This window comes from Pocillopora damicornis, chromosome 2 (genome assembly GCF_964200805.1).
Source record: "Pocillopora damicornis chromosome 2, jaPocDami1.2, whole genome shotgun sequence".
Classification (NCBI taxonomy): Eukaryota; Metazoa; Cnidaria; class Anthozoa; order Scleractinia; family Pocilloporidae; genus Pocillopora; species Pocillopora damicornis.
Genome location: NC_142671.1, coordinates 3,992,782 through 4,017,907, shown reverse-complemented (window position 1 = coordinate 4,017,907; position 25,126 = coordinate 3,992,782). Strand labels below are relative to the sequence as shown.

General features: G+C 37.4%; 1 non-coding gene across 1 annotated transcript; it reads left to right on the top strand.

Moving 5' to 3' along the window:
* Positions 1–85: 85 nt before the first annotated feature.
* Positions 86–16,389, top strand: LOC113674601 (uncharacterized). The gene is made up of 14 exons (XR_016184171.1): positions 86–270; positions 5,830–5,887; positions 7,462–7,603; positions 7,766–7,983; positions 8,864–9,100; positions 10,045–10,157; positions 10,687–10,917; positions 11,157–11,269; positions 11,530–12,121; positions 12,833–13,543; positions 14,105–14,488; positions 14,837–14,969; positions 15,443–15,680; positions 15,912–16,389. It is a non-coding gene; the product is annotated as an uncharacterized LOC113674601 (transcript).
* The last annotated feature ends 8,737 nt before the right edge of the window (positions 16,390–25,126 follow it).

Sequence of the window (25,126 nt, the reverse complement as noted above, 5' to 3'; positions counted from 1 at the left end):
ATGGTGTCGCTTGTGTCTGCTCAGATTATTTGGGGCTTTGTCGCTTAGTGCTTATATGATCAAACCGGAGACAGCGAATTCTACGATGGCCGAGTGGAAGACATGGATCACCGCTACCTTTATCTGGATGTACATTGGTACCCAAGACGCCTGGGTTGTATTTATAATCGTTCTGCACTTCTCCAAATACGGCAACATGAAACTGGGAAAACCAAATGAAAAACTTGAATTCAACGACGCGACCTACTTCACCATGCTATTTGCCGCTGGGTATGTTTACACCAGTTATTATTTTAGTTAGTACAATTCGAGCAATAATTCCTCATTCGAATTATTTTTGCAAAAGACGTTTTAGATGGAGCGAAACTGGTCGAACGGCTGGTGAGAACGATAATATTTCTCGCTTATCAGAACGCTGATTTTTTTATACGGTATAAAAGATATGCGAAGGATATCAAAATCTCTCCTACTTCTTTAAAATTAAAAAATAAGATAAAGAAGGCGATTTCATGATAATATTTCCTCAGAGTTTTCAGAGTGAAATTCGAATTATTTCATTCGCACATGCTCAGTAACGCTCATAGCAAGTAAAACTACTTTCCTCGGGTTATAGTACAACTTCCCATATGAGGAAGTAAAATTACTATGATTTCGTCACGCGTGATAACCTGCCACTCAACGTGTCAAATGAATATAAACTATTAAAAGCATTGTTTACAGACCGCAGAAAAGCTGCTCGTTATTTATGCAGTTACACTCTTAGAGTGATTTTACGAGCCAGCCACATAGGGAAATTCCTTCATTTTCTAAAGGGCTTAGGTTGAATATGTATTATGGAAAAAGCTGTTATTTTCGTTATTTTCGAGTGGTACCGACCCGACTTAATGGTATATATTTTTTGAAAAGATAGAATGTCCTAGGTTAGACTTTGAACTGCATTCGAATGAATGAACGGCTACTCTTGTTAATCAAATATTTCACATCTTTGAAGTTGATAGAAATCACTTTAGTTGTACGGGATTCAGGGAATAATGTCATTTATGTTGTTACGATCAGGGACCATTTAACTGCGCCTAACTGATAACGACAAACAATGATTTTTATAGAATCGCATAACTGAATAAAATCTCGCATTCTGATTGGTCAACGAAGCGAAGTGTTTAGCGTGGAATTGAGAGTTGAAAACGAGGCTGAGTGATTTTGTTTCGCATCTAGGTAAACATAACAACCATCGTCAAAGTGTAACAATGTTTTCTACAATGTCATTTTAGAGTGTTTTCAAAACAATTTTCACCTTTTGAAGAGCCAAAAACAATCGAAAGCGTTTTTCAAAGCGAATCAGAGGTTCTTCCCTGTTTTGAAATAAAATTTAAATTCTTGGAGAGGCATAAAAAACCTCTTTCGCTCGCGAGGACGAGAAAGCGAGAAAATCCTGCTCAGAAAATGGCAAGCAAAAGTGCAACCAAACAAGACGAAGAAGGGACAACGGAAGAAGTGCCAGGATCGATTGTCATACATATAGAGGAAGAAATAAATTAATACCTTTAATAGCGATGTTAAACTTTTAGTGCTTTCGCTCGGACACTTCATTTCTTTCAGTTTTGCCACCAAAGTGGTAAAAGTGTAAATTTGGAAAAAGATGTTTACGATAAAAGGCTTGTAAATTCAGTGAAATACCACTATTATCCTTAAGATAGTGAGGCTTGTTCAAGGTACAAATAAAGTTGTCGAAGATTCAAACGTGTACGACTAACCTTACTTCATATTCGCTAATGCAATGACAGTTTGACAATTGACTTTGAAATGGTTTTCTGGGGCGCACGCAGATGCGATCTACGATGTAAACAACTGAATGAAATTGAATCAAAATGATTGAGTTTTTGAACTGTGTGATCACCCGTTTAATTCTATAGCTCTCAGGTGTAATCGATTTTCTTTGCAAACGAGTATTGAGTCTTCGAATGATTACATGACAGCAATGAAAATATTCTTCGGCGATCACTGAATATGTTCTGGATTTCGCTCCATCTCAAATGCCTTTTACAAAATCGCGGTTATTGAAATAATTCGAATGAGGAATTATTGCTGGAATTGTACTAACTGCAATGATAACTGGTGTAAACATACCCACTCAGAAGTAGAATAAACCGATCTCTATGTGTCAACGGCACCAGCATGGTGAAGTAGGTCGTGTCGTTGAATTCAGGTTTTTCATCTGGTTTTCCCAGTTTCATGTTGCCGTATTTGGAGAAGTACAGAACTATTATATTTACAGCCCAGGCGTCTTGGGTACCAATGTACATCCAGATAAAGGTAGCGGTGATCCATGTTTTCCACTCGGCCATCGTAGAACTCGCTGTCTCCGGTTTGATTGTATATGCACCAAGGGACAAAGCCCCAAATAATCTGAGCAGACACAAGCGACACCATTGGATTTAAGCGGATATCTATTCCAAGACCAGAGCTGCCCATTTTGCACTATTTCCAATTGATGCGAAACCACCGACATCGGTTGGCAGCATCTTCTTGTTCGCTACTACAAGTACTATTATCCATTTTATTAACGAGTTGGTTCGTTTTCGACTTCAACGTATCTTCAATAGTACTACCGGTCTCCTTAGCCCTTTCCGCGCTTTTATGTCACTAATTTATGAATATATTCAAAACCAATATAGGTATGACAGGTTGCTGTGGTCCGCATGTGACGCCCACCCATCAGCCAGCCAAATCTAATTTCGTCTCGACTGACTGTCAGACATTTCACTCTTAAACAGAAATTACTACATAAAAAATAAGTATTTTTACTGGAACTCGATTTCTATCACAGATTTAAACGTGAATCTTTCATACTTTTGTGCTATTGTTCCACGTTAATTTGGTAACATATGAGAACCACTAGATTTTTCGGAGAGTAGAAACTTGGCCTTACTGGGAGAAAATTGTCTATTTTTGGGGGTTAATCGCCGTGACTGCGAAGTAAGTGTGTTTTTCTCACACTTCATCGTTTCTTTAAGCTTAAATTTACGTTCAATGATTGCTATCATTCAATAGATATTTACCAGAGATTCATAGTATCCCAGTCACGCCGTTAACAGTAATATTGACCACTGCCATTAACGACTTACTCGTTTTCGTGTATGACCTTTATGCGTTTGGTTGAGATCATTTGCATTTCACGGCGCGAAATCATTTAACTTTTTCGTTTTTTCTTTTCGGTGGAGGTTATTTGTTTTCCTTTGTATAAAAAAAAAGTGTTACTTCACGCTTCATATGTATTCAAGTATTCGTATACCATGAGGATGTTACGTTGCAAAGCAGCTTTCGAACGAGGATTAAAGACAACTTTTACAGGTACGTTTATCAGACAGTTTGCGCCCATTCACTGGTCCCTGCGAAACGGTGTAAGTGCCGTCACTGATATCCTCCAACGAGGAATTTATGATATTGACATTCGGTTGAAGAAGCTTACTCGTTTTAATTTCTTTTAGTTCCCTTTTTGCCTAAGCTTTTCGGTAATGTGGGGTTCTATTCGTTACATAGCCAAGCAGTCTCATCTCTCGGTTTCTGAAGTCCTGAGTGCAATTTCTAATCGATACGACCGGGTGAAATATTTGGCCTACGAACGGAGTTCCCGATAGGTGCAGTTAAGCTCCGGCTGTCAATCACGAGCCTAATGTGTCATTTGAGCGTCATTCTGACATTTTGTCCTAGTGGGAGAAAAGGAACGATGGCGAACTCTGTTTGTAAAGATATTAATTTTTATTCCGCCCTCAAGGAAGCTCTTAAGTATCTTTCGGAGTTTAATATGTCTCGCGCATTAAAATCGGAACAAAAAGAAGCAATTTCTACACTGGTTTGTGGAAAGGATTTACTTGCCGTGTTGCCTACTGGCTTTTGGAAAAGCCTGATATTTCAGGTGTTGGTTCTTATGAAAGAAATTATAACGGAATCTCGGAACAGAAACCTTCGAGCGTAGTTGTCGTTTGTCCGCTTCAACGTATTGTTTATGATCAAATGGAATAAGCAACTTCGATGGGATTAACGGTAGCTACCCTCACAGATTGTCATTTGGAGGATATAGAGAGCAGCAAATATCGACCCGTATTTGCGTCAGCAGAGAACGTTTTGGTGAAGCCAATTTTTTTCGTTGATGAAAAAAAACAGCCACACCGTTTCACCGGAATATGCCGGTTTGCATCAAACGAAATATGGCGCGTAAACCTTCGAGTTTAGTTGTTTGTTGTCGTATAGATAAACGGCAGCTGTACTCAAGGATTTCCGTTTGGAAAATATACAGTGGAGCAAATATCAGCTCATATTTGTGACCGCGGAGGAGGTTTTGTCAAAGCTATTTCTTTTCTGGCTGAAAAAAAACTACTTGACCCTTCCACTCATCGTGTGTTTGTTTTTGTCGGAAGACAGTGCTTCTGGTTTTAATTCAACTCACTTTTATTGGTTACTTGCTCATTTTCCAAATGCAGTGACGCACAACTAATCAGGGATCAGGGGGTGTTTTGCTTTCCTCTTCGAACAGGCATCTTCTCACCCTTCCACGGTCCCCTATCCCCACAGTCCACGCTAACTCCAAATCAAACATGGCCGGTCGGATAAAGGATCGCGAGCTTATAACGTTAGCTCCCACTAATAAGACGCCTACATTGCAGACCAGTTAAATTTTAACGTCCTGAGTCATGTTTAAGCTTCCCAACGAAATAAAAAAAAGTTGAATAAACACCACTAACACGAGACCTAGGCTTTAGACCCGAGGGCGATAGGAGTTTTGTTTCAGATTTTATTAAGATAGTCTGTCTACTGTTAGCCTCGAAAGACAGACGTTTAGGAGCCTACAAAGAAGAATAAACATGCTGAGGAAAATTCAATTTTAAAAATTTGCTTTAGAGTTTACGATACTTCGATTCTAAATAATGAACTTGCCGACCTCAACTGAAGTTTTCAGCTATTTGGGCCATACTTGGGAACAGTAAATATAATTTTTTAGTTTTATATTTGTCCAAGGAGTACTGTTTAATAGACGACTTTGAGTTAAATCCCATAACTTTCAGAATTTTTAAGGTAACGCTGGAACTGGAAAATCCTCTGCAACGGCCTGAAAAAATTGTGCCACTACTAGGAATCCTTCCCACAGTTTTGAGGAGCGATATTTCTTCGCCAATTTGTTCAACAGTACAACTTTTACTCTCACCAAATTAACATGAATTTGAATTTCCCAACTGGCAAGTGACTTCTCATTTTGTGAAAATATTTCCTATTCATGACGATTTTAAGCGGGCTGATTTTAAACACCGATTTTACACAGTCATCTAGTGTTTCGTACTTTTACATATTCTTAATAATTTAAACATATACAAAATTATTTCTGAAGATCTTTCTATTGATGTCAAGAGTAATTGCCCCGTATTGCTCTCCCCTTTAAGCCCTACGAGAAATTTACCACAGGACCAAGTAATTTTTGCCGTAATTTTTATGGCTGATTACAATGAATTCGAAAGATTGAGTTTGTCACATGGCAAAGCTCAGGTATTTGTCGTAATGTTACGGCATTTGAACTGAAGTCCAGGTACCAGTGGCCGTCTGTTTGGCGTACCTTGTGGCTACGTTTATTTTGTGCATAATTAGCCACCTATAGTGTTGTGCTGTTCTTGACGAAGTGATGAACAGCTAAGGAAGTAGAAGGACCTGGCTGATGAAAAAGGTAAGAACTATTAGCTTTTGGATATCGATATCATCACTAATTCCAAGTGTAGTATGATCCATGCCATGTGTCATGAAGAATCATTTTTTTGAAGACTGCGCTTTTCACTTTTCCAGGAAAATAAGGGATAATCAGTTATGCTTGGTATCTGTTTATTATTCCTTCTACCTTCTGGTAAGTGTACGTCCAAACAAGATAAAAGCATCTTGTATCAGTTGGTTCAAACAGAACTTATTCACTGGCCCTTCTTAATACGTGATTGGCCCAGAGGTAATTGGTGAAGACAGAGAAGTCACCTTAAAGTAGTGAAAAGTATTCTTACTCATATCAAAGTTCCCTTTGGAGTAGATATTTATACTTGTAAGAACATCGCAGTTCAAAGCTCGAGACTGAGTATGTAAGGTCATCAAAATAAAATTATATGTTTCAATTTAGTAACTAATGAATACGTACATGATTCTTATGAATTCCCCTCACCCCTCTAGAAAAAAAATACAGAAAAAGATATGTCAGCCACTGAATTAGATATAAATATACCAGCCACTGGATAAGAAAAAATTGCCAGCCACTGAATTAGGAAAATGAGTTATGATGGGTAAGATGTCGAGGCCACTGGACTGACTTCGTATTTTAAAAATCTTTGGTAAAGGATGCTCACGTTTCATGATGGTCTACTTCCGGAGAGCAGCTTCTCAGCGTTTAATGCACTCTCAGTGCAAATTTTAGCATGGAAAGTGCTTACTCCTCTGGAGCAAGAGAATCAGTGACTGACGATCTCCAGCGCTGGTCAAATTTTTATTCAATTAGTTATACACCGGCGATATCCCACATGGTTGGGAAATGGAGGTAATAACCTCACTGGCTGTTGCGGTTATAGGCTGCTGTTTTCTATATTTCAATTTGTTTTAACATTATCTTATATCATTTTGTACAAAGTAGTAGTTGAAGCTCTTCCACATGTCCAAAATTCCACCTTTGAAGATAAAACGGGGCTCTCCACAGGCCACCAAACTCCACTGCAAGTTTCAGGTAAAATTATCCTTTACAAGAATAGTTTGATGCTACTTATATTAGTCAGTGTATATATAGAGAAAGAAACTCACTGAAATATGATAGATGATATAACTACCATGGTCATTACGAATGGTCATAATCATGACAAACACCAAAGTATCCTCCATCTGTAAATATATTGAGAATGATTATTCATTTTGAGGTTGTTCGTTCAAATTAGGGAAATATCTTATTCTTTTTAAACGTGTATATTCGTACGCTTCTCACCTATAAAGCGAGCATCTGTCTTATTTCACCCACATATTCTCGGTAACTCAGTGATAGAGCCTCGGGGCACGAATTCAGATCGCGTGAGGTTTGACATCTCTTTGTACTTTACGACCACAAGGGAAAAAGCTTCGAGCTATCATTTTGAGACAACCTTTAAAACCAAAAAATGTGCGAGGAACGACTGAATTGTTGTTAAAATAACTGACACTTCAACCTATTGGAATTGGAAAAGTGTCCGCAAGTGGAGCTTCCCGTTTGCCTATTCGAATAGGGTGGATGAAGACAGGAGACCATGACACATGTGACCATAACATGACACCGCAAATGTTATGTGGGACTCTTGTCAAACGAACGGACAACTTGGCTTTCCCATAGACAAATGGAGATTTGACAAACCTGATCCCCACTGTTCTGTTGCATGGTCATATTTAAAGGTCATATTTTTGTTGATTTTCAAATTAAAGATAGAGTTTATCTTTAAAAGTCAGTTATCATGCGAGAGAGAGAAAAAAGTGAAAAAGGCAAACGACCGAAAACAGGAAAACGTAGAAGTTCAAAAGGATCGGGTTTTACTTTTGTATAAGATTGGTTTAGAGCAGGGCACAAGTTTGCTACTAATCGCAGAGGGAATTCGAAATGAAGAGGTAAACTCGATGAAACATTTTTCGAAAGCGAACCAAAGAATGTCAAGAATACAATTATAGTTGAGCCGCCTCAAAAATTGCTCTTCCTTTAGGTTTTAATAATATTCCTTATTTATTGTGCAAGACTATATCAGAAACGATGCAGCAAATCTCAAAAATGAAGTGTCTGAGGTACGAGATGTGATTGGCTCCAAGCACGTCCCTGCCGCAGTGATGGTAAACCCTAAGGTTCAGGAAGCCGCGGTTGAAAAAGGAATCGAAGTGGCTGGAAAACTTGTGGACAAACAACTGCATACAATTGATGATGCCCAGCGAAAGGCTGCGGATTTTCTAAAGAAGGAGGTTAGCACAAGTAACTCAGGGAAACAGCAAACAGCACCATGGGACTGAATCCACAACTCTTTCTTTAATTGTAATCCCCAAAAGTTCTATAAATGTGTCTTTACTTTTGAATGACAGCCCATTCGGGAATAGCCATTGAGGTTCTAGTAATAAACAATTTTGTTTCTCTTATTCCGACCATTCGGACTAGCCACCCGATGTTTACTTTGGGATTCTCCGCGAAAATATTTAGGCAACGAAGAAAAACAATACAGGAAGAAAAATACTTTGAGTCTGAACATAACTGAAGAAGAAATATCAACGAAATAAGGCCTGAATTACCGCATTGTGTCTTTTAACTTGAATCCTCTCTTATGGTAATCAATTTAATAAATTTAACCGCCCTTGCCTAGCTCACGTTGTATAGCGCCAGACAGCCGTGCAGAAGGGTTAAAGCCAACACTCAGGCTCTTAACCGAAGGCAATGTGCTGTCTTAAACTTTCAAGTCTTCTCGGTTAAAGAAGATAAGCCTTAGGCCCCGCCTCCTGTATTTTCCGCTATACTGGTTAGCAAGCAACATAACTCTCAGTGTTGTGGTCTGGCCTTGTCATTGTTTATACAGGCCCCCATTCAAACAAGCTTAAAGCTGAACTGGGCCAGCCTGTCTAAATATCGTAAATACGTACATGAAATTGGAACAGAACAGCAATAAACTCAATATAAACTATATACCATTTTCATATGGACAATCAATTGCTCAACGAGAAATTCTAGAAAACTTCTTAACCTTTCTTCTGACTCAGCAACTTGACAGCTTTTCAATGTTAGTCCTGATTGGTGATTATAAGAAATTAACAAAAAAAACCTTAAGAAATAATTGATTTATGTTTCCATTGATAGATCAAACTTGACATCACTCCAGACAAAGGATGGGAAAGTGAGGATATGTTTCTCCCTCCTGGATATCACATTGATGCAAGTATCTCAGGGGGAGAAGAGTCGCCCAAAGAAGGAGGAGAAACTCCTTATGTGTTTCCTGCGGGCCTTGGAACGGCACTAATGAACGGTTGCTGGGGATCTGGGTACAAAGAAACTGATCCTTGTTATTCGGCAAAATGGAAGTCGAGTATTTGTCAGGTAAATGAACACCCTGCTTCATGAACAGTATTTGACTATAAACAAGTAGGAATATAAATATATGCTTCCAACTCTGCCCTTAGATTCGTTCCTCTCAGGAGCAATTTATATTGACTACCATCGAATTTTTTTTTTTTTTTTTTTTTGTAAAAGGTTTAATTTTTCATAAACTGCAGTGTTATATAAGAATTTTCAGCCCTAAGAAAAGTCGTATCAATACACGTGAAAAAATACGACAATATTTCACGTGTGTTTAAAATAGCCAATCAGTTGCGGACAGGTCACTCGTCTTTCGCGCTACTCCGTCATGCAAAGCCTTAACCTTAAAGTGTGGAGTGTGGCTGCTAAAACACTGAAAAATCCACATCGCCTACAGATAGTGACGTTCAAAACTTCCTAGAGAGGGAAGAAAACCAAAATACGAAAAGAAAAACTGTGAGTTACGTACTTAGTGGCTTTAATTTGGTAGTTGCATTTCTCGCGGCTGAGGACGAAAGAGACAACTAGATGATATATCCCCAGCCGAATTTGGCCGTGTACCTGAAAAGATTTCTTCTGTCGGGGAGGAAAAAGTTCATAACTGAGAATTTTGTGAATTGAAATTACGCACATTGTTTGTTTTCGTAATGATTCAACGCATTTTTCATCTGAAGCCTTATCCCCAACGCACTTTACAACTTTTTTCATTCATTAAGTTGACTTTTCTTGTCAGTGAAGGGCTTTTATGCTTATAGAATAACCCAATAAGACATGGGGTAGATATGGAATTTCTCTTCGAGTGTTCAACGCGATATCTCACTCGTGAGCTATCATGTTAAACACTCGAGGAGAAATTGTATTGTATTGTACTATTTGTATAAGTTCAGTTCTCACCGTAATTAAGATTGTTCCATTCTTGAAGTAAATTTTTAACGATTTACGATTCGTAATGCTGACTCGGACAGAACATGATCGATGGTGCAGCGTTTATGGGAGTTGGTTTTGACGGGAGAGGAAAATACAGCCCAGAATCCAGAAAAATCAGCATCGTTCAAAGAAACTGCGCAAACAAAGCCACGTAAGTTTGCTAAATGTTTGAAACACAGAGCACCGTGGTTTAACAAAATGCCAGAAATTTCATTATTAAAGAATTGTCACATTCTTTACAGATGCTTATGATCAGAACCGCACCGTTTATTTTTATTCCTACCGCTAGCCGTCTGCTGAAAGTTTCTCACTATGGACCTAGTTTAGCCCAGCCTGCCTCGAGTCTCATAGCACTAATTATCGGAGGATCGACGAGTATGGCTGTGTCATTCAGTGATTAATATTATCTTTCACTATTTCATATCTTTTGGACAAGGCATCACCGGATTGATGAAAGTGTTTCTCCTCATTTCTCTCGAGATCGCTGGCAGTTGATTGTTTGAGACATTACATATTGCAGCTATTACTTTCCACATTTCACATCACCTTTGCCGCAATTTTTCTGATCCATCGAAATTATATTTCATCCGTATCAATTTACCTTTGATTATATTAAGAAATGAATTGAATAGGTATTAATTGAGTCGTCGTGCTCAGGTTCAATTTCACTTCTATTTTAGGTACGATGGCCTGGATGTTCCGGATACCATGAACGTTCACGGTATCTATGACACGTCCGCCTCGTTAATGACGTTTGAAAGTCGCGAGGAATATCGGAAGCACATTCAACAACAGGCAGGCGTATCTGGCTCGTACTACGGTTTCTCTGCAGGAGTGAAAGAAGCCTGGGGAGAGTCCACAGCAACCGCTCGCCAGAAGTACTTGGCAATGATGGACGTTGATGTTGACAGGTAATTGTCGGTTGAAGACAACGTTAGGGAGCGGGAACTTAACTTAGCCATGGGAACGAAGGTGATGATGATATTCGTGTCATGGTAGGTAACGCTATGGGTGATGGGAATCATAATGGGGCTTCCTTTTATTATGATGTAATGATTGTTTTGCATTTCCAACTCAACCAACTCATTCAACTTGGGTAATGTCGGGATATTTGTGTATAACAAACACGCAATTTAATTTTTCTTTGCAGATATGAAATATTTCTGGATGAGGTTAAGCCACAAGATCTTAGCATGTCATTTCTACGAGAATTCATGAACTTACCAACTTCCTACTTCTCGGCAGGAGGACCTCTTAAATATCGTTAAGTATCATACCTTGACACGTAGAGGAGATGTCGATCCTAAGCTCATCGTCAAAAAATGTGTAACCTGACTTTGATCAACATGTTATTAGGCAATATTTTTTACGCCGAAGGTCCAGAAAATAATAAGATTTCAATTAGGTTGTTTTTCTCTATTTATGCCCTTGGAGATAGTCTTGGAGCTCTCCGCTTCAGCTTCTTTTTGAAAACTGAGTTTCAAATCTGCATCAATTACATTAACGTATCTTTGGTTTTCTAGAAAACTTTATTCAACGCTGGGGAACACATTTTGTCAAATCTGCAAAGTTTGGCGGCCAGTTGGAGATACGCAAAACGATGGATACTGAAGAGGCTAAAAGCAGAAAGGAATTTGAAATTCAAATGGAAATGGAGTTTAAGAATTTGTTTGCAAGTGTTGGCGCCGGTGCTTCTTTCGAGACAGGTGAGAGCAGCAGGAAACAGACAAAGACCACATCAACCTCAGTGGTGGCCCAAGGAGGCAGCCAGCATATTGCGTCCATTTTATCGGACGTGTACTCGCCAACTTTTAAAACAAAATTCAAAGAATGACTCAAGACAATTCCAGACTATCCGAAGGCCTTCCGTTTCCAAATAGGATCTATCACCGACCTCCTCGATTTCAGGGCTAATGATTTATTCCAAGATGATTCGGTAGATTGGGGTTGTGAAGGAAATGCTGCGCACTTACAGACGGAAGAGAAAGGAGGCAAAACCATAAAATATTACGAAGTAGAAGATGATCAAGGAACGAGGCGATATTATTGTGAGTTTGACAGTCGCCAAGCAGTGGAAAATGCTTGAAAAGGGCAATTGAGATATACATGGAAGAGGTATTTTAATTTGGTCTATAATTCATCCAATAATTTTGCTCGCGCGAGACTGGTCTAAACTCATCACGTGATCGAATATGCCCCAACTAAAACCGGGGAGTATCCGAGGATATACCCCAAGTGATATTACCACATTTTAAAACCATACGTCTATTACGATAAAAACGTTCATTTTAGAGTCAATTCAAGATAAGAGAGCGTTTAGTTATTGTTACAGAAAAGGAAGATGTTTGTTTGTTCATGAAGTTATATCACAGTTATATCACAGAGCACTGAAAAGTAAACGTACCACAGGCAGTAAAAAGTTTCATCCACGCGTTGCAAAATGTCTGAAAGATAATAAACGAAATAAAGCCTCTTTTTAGCGTAAAAATATGCTAGAATATCTGTTCCTCCAAACTCAAAGTTTCCTCAAGCTTCGCTCTCGGATAGCTGTTCGCATCTCGGAACAGAGAACGTCCGCGGACAAATATCGATGCGTATTTTCGCGCCAAATAGAGGCTATCGATGGTATATTCTTCTTATTCTTAAATGGGTATCTATTTGGTGTAATGATAAATGTCCTTATTGGAAACTGATTGATTCAAGTCTGATAAGATCTTGAAATTTTGACCAGGTTACAAGAACAGGAACGATAGGAATGACTGTTGGATAGCAAACTATATAGGTATTACTTTTCGCTGAAATGAATCTGATCTTCTTTTATTTAAGGGTGCAACGTCTATCTCCGACATCGAGTTGAATGCCTGTACACCACATAGCGACCAAACATTCAAGGATAATCACCAGAGTCCTTTTTTAACTACCCGTGAGCCTCTAAGTTGGGCGGATATTATTAAAGACAGCACAGTTTTGAAGGTTTCCTTTGACATGGTAGATGATCTACCCAATGCTCAACGTTCAACTTTCAACATTGGTCATAATATGACCCGCCTTGTAAAATTCTATGAAAAGAAATGGTATGCAAGTGATAACGATGGTTCCTTTCATCTGTACGGTGCATACGGTAACAGGAACACCAACAATGTTTCTCTGAGAAAAATTTCTATTTTTGGTCTTGTGCTAATGTTTAATGAAGTCGATAACAGCCTTGTTCTGGACCCCAGCGATTTTAAGGTATCGAAAAGGTTCTTTCCCACTTTAGCGGAAGACATGGTTGGAACTCAGTTAGCCCGTGTGTACATATCATCTACAAGTTCGGACAAACGATCTACATCAAGGCAGCCTTCAAGGGCAACCCAACTATGTCAAGAGAAATGGTCAAATGCACTCCGATTTGACCCCACGGACACCGAGGGTAAATGCTTGCACTTTACTGCATCAACAGCAGGAACATTATTTGTTATATTTGCAGCTCTGCCCAAGGAATCAGAGTCGCGTTATTTGGTGGAAATTTCTCCTGAAGGGGTGTCTATTTATAAGGTAAAACTAGCAACAAAAATGCAGTATTAGCCCTTAATACGTTAATACAAACATAATTATGTAGAATACTACCGCAACTTTGTTGTTTAAATAGCATCAAAATAAATTTCAAACTTACGGTTTGGATCGAATCACAATCATTGAAATTAGTACTGTTTCAAAAGTTTAAGAAAGCAATAGCGCTCGCAAATGTAACTCTTGAAATGTTAATCTATGTGAAAAAATCATGGCAATAATGCTGCATCCGTGCTTTCAACTTGGTTGCAAGCGGCCAAAGTACTATGCTCCCTTTGATTAAAGGAAATAAGTAGTTTTGGCTGAGTCTAGAATATTAAAACACATATCTGATTGTAGGAAAAAACCAGAATCGGGCCTAGATGATGAGTTCTTGCACATTTTAAATCAGTTCGAAAAAGCGGTCCTCGTTGTCTCCTTAATCATAAAACGCCTTAAGTTTTATCAATCTTTCCAAAATATGTAACTTATCAGAATTTGACTAATTTCGTCCGTAAATCGCCTCGTTTCTTCAATTATCTGGTCAACGGTGTCTTTATTTCTTAGGGTACATTTTTAAAGAAATCAACCACGAACGCCAACGCTCGAGCACTTGGATATGCCTCCCTTTATCAGTCGTACTTTGTTTGCATCACGGAATCAGAGGAGAGCACCCTCATTGAATATGGAAAGAGTCTAGAGACATCTGAGAGTGGGGATATCTATCTGATTTTTGTTGACAGCAGGGATCACCTAAATGCTCGTTTCTACGCGTTTGGCAATGACCAGAATCCTGCGAAGGTGATGGATGTTCATATCGGGTCTCGCCATTTGACGAAAGCAGAATGTAAAGGAGAAACAGTCAAAGATTTGGAGACAAACCTTTGCGTTCAGAAGTGTCATAAGGATTGCGATCCCTTGGCTGGTGAGACCTATAATCAAACGTAGAAAGTTGTTTTAGATCTGCTTGGAAATATTCTCTATTGTTCCAGCTATTTTTTCCTCTCCATCGTACTGAGATTCAGTTTATCTGTCGATATACTTTTAGATGGACGAATTCAAATACGGTTTATCAATTTTCATTAATTCTGGATTAGATTACAATTTGCCTGACGTGAGAAACTGTACAAAAAAAAAACATGCATTCAAGCTAGTAAATAGTTTATTGCGGGGTCTGCGTGCTAATCAGTGTTCGTACCGTTAGACTTGAAACGAAAGAAAGAAGGTAAAAGAAACGTGCTTGCAGCACGCTTCTACACTAAGTACCTCTGTATAGTGATCATCATATGACCCATCTAGCCCCGCGTGTGCGATGCTGTAGAATTTCCTAATGGGTGTGAAGCTTGTAGAACTGCTCTGGACGTGGAGAGAAATAAATGCATACCCGCATGTCCAGACAACAAAATGCTAACAAAAGACAAGAAATGCGTTCGTAAGTAACTGATTATTTTCCATTAAAAGCGTATGCTGTCATAAAACATGACATCCTCTTTTTAATTAAATTACATAAGATACGTATTGAGTCAGATACTTTCTTCGTTCTCTTTTTTTTTTAATATAGGATAGGCTTTTTCCTTTTGGTTCAAGATATCGAGATTAAAATTGGAGGAAGCTGACCTCCTACACTCATAATGGTTCGCAAAGAGGATTTAAGAATGTAGGACTTTACTGCACCCGATGTTGGGATCTTTGTGACTGAAACACACTCAATAATACAACTAGATAAGGCAGAATTCGAGACCTCCTAGGTTGCAGAGAAAAGCACCTCTCTGTTTTTATCAGCGTTCAAAATCTCCTGAAGCAATCCCCTTTTTTTTGTTCCATTGTGTTGGTAAACCGAAATTTCATTTAGCGAAAATCTAATGATAATTTACTAACAGTGCTCTTTTAATGAAAATTACGCAGCCACGTTTGACGTTAAAGGCACGCTTTTGTTTGACAACCTGCCATTCCTACCAGAAGTTACAATTTGCCACTGGATGAAGCTTGACAAAAACTTTGTGAGACGACCAGGCTACTTCCATAAATTTTATGGAGGGAGTCGGAGCTCAATATTATCATTTATTAAGCCGCTTGGTGACGGAGGGATTCTTTTCAGGATGGAAATCAGTCCAGATGGAAAGAAACCAGTAGATCGTCAACGGTAAAGAATAACTAAACATACATTAATGAAAGTTGATATCCATTATTTTCGCATGCGTGTGGCAAATTCAACTCAATTGTACGATGTTTTCCGGATTTTTCTCAAGATTTTGGCTTTAGGACTGGAGTATCTCGTTTACGATTCAGTGCACAGACTCTAATTTAAGAATGAAGCTTCTGTAGAACACCGAAAACCATGTTTCACTAATTTTCACGTATTTTTTAAATGCAGATTGAACTTAAGTCAGTTGGAGGACTTGCACTGGCATCAATTTTGTGTGACTTGGTCTGGTTTTACAGGAGTAATCCAATATTATTTCGACGGAAAGAACATTTTATCAGCGATCAACCGACAAAGAGGTGAACTCCAAGGAGGGGGATCACTAGAGGTTGGTGACACGAGGATGAGGATCACAGGCTTCGATGTGTGGGATCGAGTTCTAACTAGACAAGAAATCGCTCAGAATCTAAAAAAGTGCGACGCTGGTAAAGGGAATGTTGTGCAGTGGCATCAAGCTTTTAAATACTTTAGGAAAAACAAAAAAATGTACTCCATTCCTTCGGCTTGTGAACCCCCTTAGTTCAAACTGACTAAAGCCCAAACTTATGTCACTGAAAATTCCCCTTGCAAACGTTTTTATTTTAAAGGATGACGATAGATTATTGATTTCAGAAGTAATCCAACATTTTGACACGATTCATATCTGAACGAAAGTAAAAATGCTGAGCATAAGCCAAACCAAGTGTATCGATCGAAAAAGCATTTATTATCGAAATCTTTATTGTAAAGTTTATTTCAATGATATTGTTCTCCACAGTACTGAAAGAATCAAAACTATTTCAAAAAGGCCTCATCTTTAAAGTTGAGCCACGGTTGTTCTAGAAGACGACAACAAATAAAAATAAAGGGAACTTAGAATAAAGCACTCTAGGCGTGTTTCTTATTTGCATACCGGTCGGGCCACATACAAGACCAACAAGTCCCTTAAATCATTTTACTGAGTGTTCTTAGAGGGTCTCAATGGGGTGATGGCTTTGATGGCTAACGGCAAAAAATTTGGCCATTTTACGGCTAAAGGTTAACATCTTTCCTTTCTGATTAAAGGAAAACATTTTTACCGTTAAATTTTTTTACAACTGCCGGTTAAAATTTGACAATTTTTACACCGAACGGTTAATGTTTTTCAACCGTACAATGGCTAACGGTTAACCTCATTGAGACCATCTTCTTAAACCAAAATCTTTATTGATCCTTATTGAACCTTTATTGTTCCTTATTGAACCTTTTGGTCATCTTGGAGCTATGAACTGAATTTAATCCTGATCGAATTTTTACAGGCAATTGAGAAAAATAGTATTAATGTCTGCTTTTTAAGTAAGTGTTATCTACCATTTGGCTCTGAGTCGCTTTTTATCACAGAGATCGGGACAAGCCTCGTGTGCAGACTCTACTTGATGTTTTCCTCAAAGCATTCTTGATTGAAAAGCAAAGAAGCTTTAATAATTGACCTGAGAAAAAGATCTAATCCTTTGTGACAGTTCTGTTATGACCACAACACAATTGTTGAATAGCATGTTATGAAGAACTTGGAGCGCATTGACAGATCGACACGAAAAGTTTCTCTTTGTTTTCTTGTACAAATCGATACACCTTCCGGGCTGAAGCAATTTCAGCTTTCAGTAAATCAATTCCTCGAAAATTAATTTTCTTTTAAAATTGAAAAATGAACTAAAGTTTTTTTTATCGCCGCCTTCGTCTTCTTTTCTTAATATCTAATGCTATCCAAATATTATATACATACTCACTTTATCATTTTTTACACCACTTGAAAATGCTTATTAGAAGTTTTTGTTGAAAGGCCTTCCTCTTTTGTAGCCAACCTCTCGTGGTTAATCAATCCTTCCAATGTAAATATTTTGCACCTTGTTAGTTTTAATTTATAGAAATACACGAATAATGACTTCATTGATAATTAGTAGAGAGCAGTTGCTGTCGCACCGCGTTCAGTTAAAGATCATTTGCGAAGAGCGGATCTGACTTTCAAGATGCCATGGAGAAATTTTATTTCATTTTAATTGCTCTGGGTGCAACAATATGCACAGGTAAATTTAGTTTTTCTATCCTTCTTTTTTTGTTTTTGTTTTTGTATAACCAAATCCTCAAGGCCGTTCTCTTATTGCACAGTACCAGCATTTTTTCTTGTTTCAGAAACTGCTGCGCACGAAAGTTTCACTTGCTCCTTTTCTTAAATCAACCGTCAGGATGACTTGAATTTTGATTGAAGATATCAGCATCTTACAGTGAAAATTGTACTTTTCAAAGTCAATGTTTTCTGATGGAAGTCTGTGCCTAGATATTCATATTTATATTGCAACGGAAAACGAACAGAAACCGTCTTAGCAACCATCATCTAATTCCAGTCCAAGCGTAATTATTGTTGGCTGTTGCGTAACTGAGATCACATCACATTGATTTTTTTTGCCGTTCTTGTAGAAAGTCGCTATCCATTGACCATGATTTCTAAGAGTATCTGTTACTGACTTTTGAATAATACTGATAAAATCTATACCACAAACCTACCTGCTTTTCAATCTTGTGATGCCACTACATCGACTGTTCTTCCAAGTACAGATTCGCGTCTACGTTTGGCTGCACTGAGAAACTGAACTGCTCTGAGCAAATTATGCGAGACTAATCGCAAATTACTAAGTGCGATGGGAATAAGGCTATGTGATTTCACCCGAAAGGGCAGTGGTTAATATAATTCTAATGTCTTTTTATAACTAAAGAATTGTTTTTTTGTTGTTGTGGTAGTTTTTGTTGTCGTTGTTGTTGTTGTTGTTTTTTTTTTCATGCTGTTAATCCAATTTTTACTTTATTGCAAACTAAATGTTTCAGTCTAACATATCATTTGCCGGTGGCTAAAAATAACACCATGTTTGTTCAGAATCTTGATCAGTCTTTACTTGTCACATTCACTAGCTTTAAAATTCCCTATAACTCCTTAATTTTGGGGGGCTAGCTTATCCGTTCCTTTTGACGTTTCCATTAAAAGTAAACAATGATGTGCACTTGATTTATTTCAGTTCTAAGTAAATGTGCTAGAGTCAAGGCATGTTAAAACGCTGAAATTCGTTTAGTTTCGCCAGATTTTTTCTCATTCCCTTTTTTTTATTATTTTTATTTTTTTCTCCTACCGAACTCTTGTCAAAAGAGCAGTTCTACTCATTACGAGGTTACCGTAATCCCTGACAACGAACACCAGTTCAGTGTATGTTTGAGAGGTGCAGGTTTTATGTGTTGATTGATTTTTTAGTTAATATTATTTGTTTCGTTTAGTTATTGATATTTTTTCTTGGATGAAAATTCCCTACAGTTCTGTAGATCCTCCAATCCACCGGCCACTGGCCAAAGAGTCTGAAGGACTCGAATTTAAGCGCAAAAAACAAAACTCGAAAGCCAGCTTAATGTCATCACTTTTAATTAATACTGTATAATGACAAGTTTATCAAAACAAAATCTTTTCTGCCAAGATTGTAAAAATTCAAACTTTACATCTAAGAGTGCTCTAAGCTCCTCCCTTATATTTGATTGTTTGATTATTTGAACGTAATGTTAAAGAGAAAAGCTAAACCTCTAACAATGAGGCTCTAATGCATTTCTCTTTTGAAGCTTATTCCTTCAAGTGTTCCATTTGTGCTTCAAAGAGAGTCGGGGATTCTTACTCCATCGATCAATGCAAAAAAGACACGACAAGATGGAAGACAATAATGAAGTGGAGACTAGAGGATGCCTCCAGAAGATGGAGTGCGATCTTATGAAGAACTTGTCCACAAATGATGACATGAAGAAGATAATGAAGATCAAAGAGTGCGCTGTGGCTTGTTGTGTCAGTGACAAAGACACACCCTGTAACAGTGGCTTCGCTGCTTCTGGTCACTCGATGATGTCGCTGATAATGATGATGCTTGTAGTTTTGTATGGCAACTTGATCTGAGTGCCAAGGTTTTCTGCTGTTTCATATTTTATAATTAAACGCTCTTTTAGATGAATGTATCCACTTTTGTAGACAGTATCATAATCGCCAAAAGTATTTCACAAATGATGGACCTCAAAAATGCCTTTTTAAAGTTGGACCGACCTTATAAACCTCTTTTTCTCATTTTGGTGTTAAGTTCTCTCTGCCTTGAAACAAAATTAATTTTGTCATTTGACACTGTTTCAGAAGCAATCAGGACAGTGGAATGGAAGTGAGGGCCAATGATAATAGTATTTCTTCGTGATACCCTTGATTGAAGAACAGCATCTCAAAGCCAAATAAAAGATAGAATGGAAAGGTCAATAAATTAAAATCAGTAGCGGTAAGTGTCTGTTCATTGATTTCTCATGTCTCAGTCATTCTATTAAAAAAAAAAACATTTTTGGTTGGCTGTTTGACTTTATTGAAATCACTCGTCAAGCATCTGACTGGTGTTAATCATTAAATTCACATTGCATATCATGTAAAACTTTGCTCTCACCGAACCAGTTGATAAGTCCTTGTGTTGACCCTTTTACCGATTCAGGGTACTCATCTCTTACGTGACTATTGTTCTTATGGCACTTACTTAAGAGAAAATGTCACTCATTCTGTCATCTCACTTGCGCATCAAGAAAAACCAACGAGCAGATTGGTAAAATGGCATAAATAGTCGCCCGCCAGAGCCACCCAAATTACGCACACGCCTTCGTTGTCAAGGAAAGGTTGTCGCAAAGAGCCATGGTGGAATTTCAGTTTGCTGTTTTTTCTTTCTGCTGGGCCATTACACACACTTTACACACACTTTATTTTTCTTTTTCTTACAAAATAATTTAAATTATGTTGACCCGCAGATAGCAAATTTGCTATTCGAGGCGGGTCAATCATCAACAAACATTATTTACAATATATAAAGAAAATTAAAAACTAAATAGTTAGATATTGTTAAATTATAAAGAGAAGCATAACTGGTAAATACATCAATAGTTGTTCAATAAAGTATAGAAGCAAATAAATTAGTACTGAAAGCAATCGGATCAATTTGTTTTAATTATGCAGTCCTTAAGTTTAGAGGAGATCTTTTCAACATCAAGATAAGAATCTTCATTATCCAGTATCTGAAATAAAGACGTTTTTATTTGTTTATTAAAGGAATGTTTTGATAACGTTTTGAATTCTTTCGGTATCTTATTCCAAATTTTGACACCAACACGCGAGAAAGCCTTTTTTTGTAGGTTAAGTCTAGAGTACTTTGTACTAAAGAGCTGCGATTTGGATGATCGAGTATTGTAGGTATGAATATGAGATGTTTTAGTAAATAGTTTCAAAATATTAATGGGAGCCCTCTGGTTGTGCACGTCAAACATAAGTTTACTTACGGCTTCATAATATAGGAACGTAACAGGCAGAATTTTTGCTTTGACAAATAAAGGGATGGCATGCTCTCTTCGATCGGTGAAATAGATTAAGCGCAAAACTCGCTTTTGAAGAACTAAAATCTTGTTTAAATAAGCATTTGACGCATTGCCCCAGGCAAGGAGTCCATAAGTTATATAAGGTAGAATTAATGAATTGTAAATATTTACAAGGACAGTAGAGGGAACGAAGTACCTCAGCTTTGCAATCATCCCTATTGTTTTACTTATTTTTACGATAACAGAGTCAACATGGTTTTTCCATGACAAATTTTGATCAATTAAAACGCCTAGATATTTGATATAACTTTTTTGCTCTAAACTAACTCTTCGGTTTGTCTCACAATCTAAAATACCTATTTGTGGAGAAAAATGCATTTTTTTCTGACGAGGACGAAAAATTAAGAAATTTGATTTTTTTGTATTCAATGTCAACCTATTCGTAGTTAACCAGTCATGTACGTTATTCAACTCTACATTAACCGTTTACTCGATCGCCTTAAGATTCTTATCAGCATAAAGTATATTAGTATCATCTGCAAAGAGATAAAATTTTAGTTTATCAGAACAAAGGTGAATGTCATTTATGTAAAGTAAAAATAGAAGAGGTCCAAGGACTGATCCCTGGGGGACACCACAGGGGGAGATAAGTTTTGTTGATAAGTGCTCTCCAATCTGAATTGTTTGTGTTCTATTTTTTAAATATGATTGAAACCAGTCATTTATCAATCCACGGAAACCGTAAAAGTTCAATTTATCGAGTAATATTTCATGATTGACCGTATCAAATGCCTTTTTCAGGTCAATGAAGACACCGCATGAGAAGTACCGTTTATCCATATTACGTAGTATATCTTCGACAATATCAAGTACTGCATGCTCTGTGGAATGTGTCTTGCGAAAGCCATACTGTGAGGAGTACAATAGGTTGTTTTTGTCAATAAATTCCTTCATCCGGTAGTACAAAAGTTTTTCAAAAATCCTATTAAAATTAGACAAAAGAGATATTGGTCGATAGTTTGAAGGGTCGGTCTCGTCGTCACTTTTATATATTGGCGTTATTTTAGAAATCTTAAGTTTTGAAGGATAGACACCAAGGATAACAGATAAATTGAAAATATGAGAAAGAACTGGAGATATGATATTGCAAGAAGATTTAAGCAGTTGTGTAGGGCAGGAGTATAAGCCACAGGATTTACTATTTGGTAGGGATAATATTTCCTGTTTAACTTCTTCTGGTGTAATGGGTTTGAAAAAGAAGGAAGAATCAGGTGATTTCAATTTACCAAGATAACTCATATAGTAATTTACTTGCTAGTAAATTACCAACATTTGCAAAATGCTTATTTAGAATATTTGGTAATTTGGAAGGATTTTGTGTTATTTGATTGTTATTGCTTGGGTCTCTCAGCTTCGTTAACACTCTGCTTTTTGTCCTTTGGTTATTTATTAATTCATTTATTACTTTCCACGTCTTTTTCAAATTATTTGTATTTTTCTCAAAGAAATCATAGTAATAACGTTTTTAACTCAAACGAATAAGGTTTGTAATTTTATTTCTATAATATTTATATTTGCTGTGTATTCCATTTACATATAGCTTGTTCTTTATTTTTATTGATGTCCTTATTCCTGTTGTTATCCACGGTTTTGCAAGTTGTTTAATTTTACGTTTGGATAAAATTTTAACAGGCGCATGGTTATTCACGACTGAATTTAATTTTCTGTAGAAAGATGAGAATAGTTCATCAATATTATTTGTTTTTGAGGCAATAATAGCATCCCAGTCGATCGAGGACAAATCATTATTAAATTCCTCAGAGGAGAATTGAGAGAAGTCGCGTTTTTTAATTGTCTTCTTGACAGGTTTGTCTCGCTTAGATTTCAAAATACAAAATTGAGAAAAATGATCAGAGACATCGGTAATAATGTTTCCACTAATTAGAACTTGATCAGGATTATTAACGAAAATATTATCAATAAGAGAGGCTGAGTTATTACGTACGCGTGTTGGTTTGTCAATAGTTGGAAGAAGATAAAAACTCTGTAGGGCCAGTAGGAAATCCTGACTATATGAAGATGATTCCGTCTTTAAAAGACATAGGTTAAAGTCACCCATTAAATAAAGTGTTTTCCCAGTGGAAGCCAGCTTTTCGATTGTATCATTAAAATATTCAATGAATTGATCTGGGGAGTTGTGTTGACGATAAATTATTCCACATGACACTTTTTTGTTTCTCATGGGAAATTTCTATCCACAATGCTTGAAACGCCCCGCAAGAGACCCTTTCAAGCACTGTGTAATTAAGGTCTTCATTGATAAAAAGCGCGACGCCTCCTGACGCCAATGGTGTGGCTAAGTATTCAAAAGTGTAACCTGGAATTTCAAAACTAATATTACCAGTCGTTTTAGTTATTTTCGTTTCTGTAAGTCCAATAATATCAAATTGAAAATCCATTTCTGATAAGTAGTTGGTTTGGAGTTTTTCGAGATTGTGATTTGAACTGAAGATATTGTTATGAAAAATCGAAAAGCTGGTTTCCATCACGTCTCTTATTTGGGTATTTAGGTTTTTATTAAAATTATACGGAGAATAATAACGGCTGTAGATTTGTTGATTGAATAAGTTATTGTTGGTATTTAAACTGTCATCAAGATTTGAGTTTAGTCTGAAAAGATCAAGGTCATGCAAACCATTTAGGTTTTCGAGTTGTCTCTTAGTTGGTAGCTGATTTTGGATCAGAGAGTTGTTAAATTGCCCGTGGTAGAGAGTTAAGTTGCCAGTGAAGTTATAATATGGAAGTTCTTTAAGAAAGAGTTTTCTATTTCAGTCCTGTTTTTTGTATCTTCTGGTTCGCTTTTGCATCTAAAGCGCGTTTGAAATCATATCATAGGTGAGATATTAAAAAAAAACAATAATATTGTCACTGCGTTACTTATCTCTATCCTTGGGTAAATGCGTTTAGGTCCTCCATATTTGCAAATTTGCGGATCGGTGAATTCTCTGATTTCCTGAGAAATACGGAACCATTTTTCGCCCAGCAGAATTTAAAGCTATTGGCTTCTTTGAACTTCTTTGCCTCATACAGAAGGGTTTGTAGACGAGGTGTCAGATGATCGTAAATATTGAGGTGATTCACATCAATCTCTGAAGAAAATCCTAGTTGCTGTGCTGTTATGTTCCTTATTGTCTTCCTAGACGCCATGATTTTTTCCTTTAAAATTTACAAACTACTGCGTCTGGTCGATTCGAGGGATTCCTTGATGGAACTCGGTGGGCAATGTCAATGTCATTTATCGAAACATCTTTCACTCCCATCTGATGAAATAGTTGAAGACACAGGTTAGCTGTCTGCTCGGTCGTCTCTTTCGCTGCCAGCAACGTTAGACCGATAACTTTGATGTTAAATTGGTAGCTGTACATTTCGAAGCCATCAATTGACTGCGAGATTCTATCGCAAGCATCTGAAATTACATTTAGCCTTGAGCTTAAACGCTTCAGTTCTTTCGATGCGTACTTTTTAAACGCTTCAAAATCATCGCATTGAGCTGAAACAAACTCAACTGATCGTTCTTTGCCCACAGTGTCGCCGCCATGTTCGATGCCAGCATCATGATTGATTTCTTCACGTCGATGTCCAATTTCCTCAGTCAATTTATCCAGTTGCTTCTTGAGATCTTCAATTTCATTCCTTAACTGCTGATTTTCTTTTTTTAGTTGGTTTTCTTTACCAGTCATAATTAGGGAAACTTAATAGAATAAAATAACACAGAGCGAGAAATATGCGTCCGCTCAGCTCAGCGTCCGCTCATCCGCATCCGACACTGGCGTGGGACCATTTGCTTGGGTAAGTGAAGGCTAACCTCTCTTCCTTACTAGAGCAGTCAGATAATGTATTGTAAGGAAATTTATTTCAATGTATGGACTTTCGTGTAGCAATTGCTGTGTTAATACACTTCCCTAACCAACTCTCGTTGGTGAATTGACCAACTTAAACTTGTTTTCCGACAT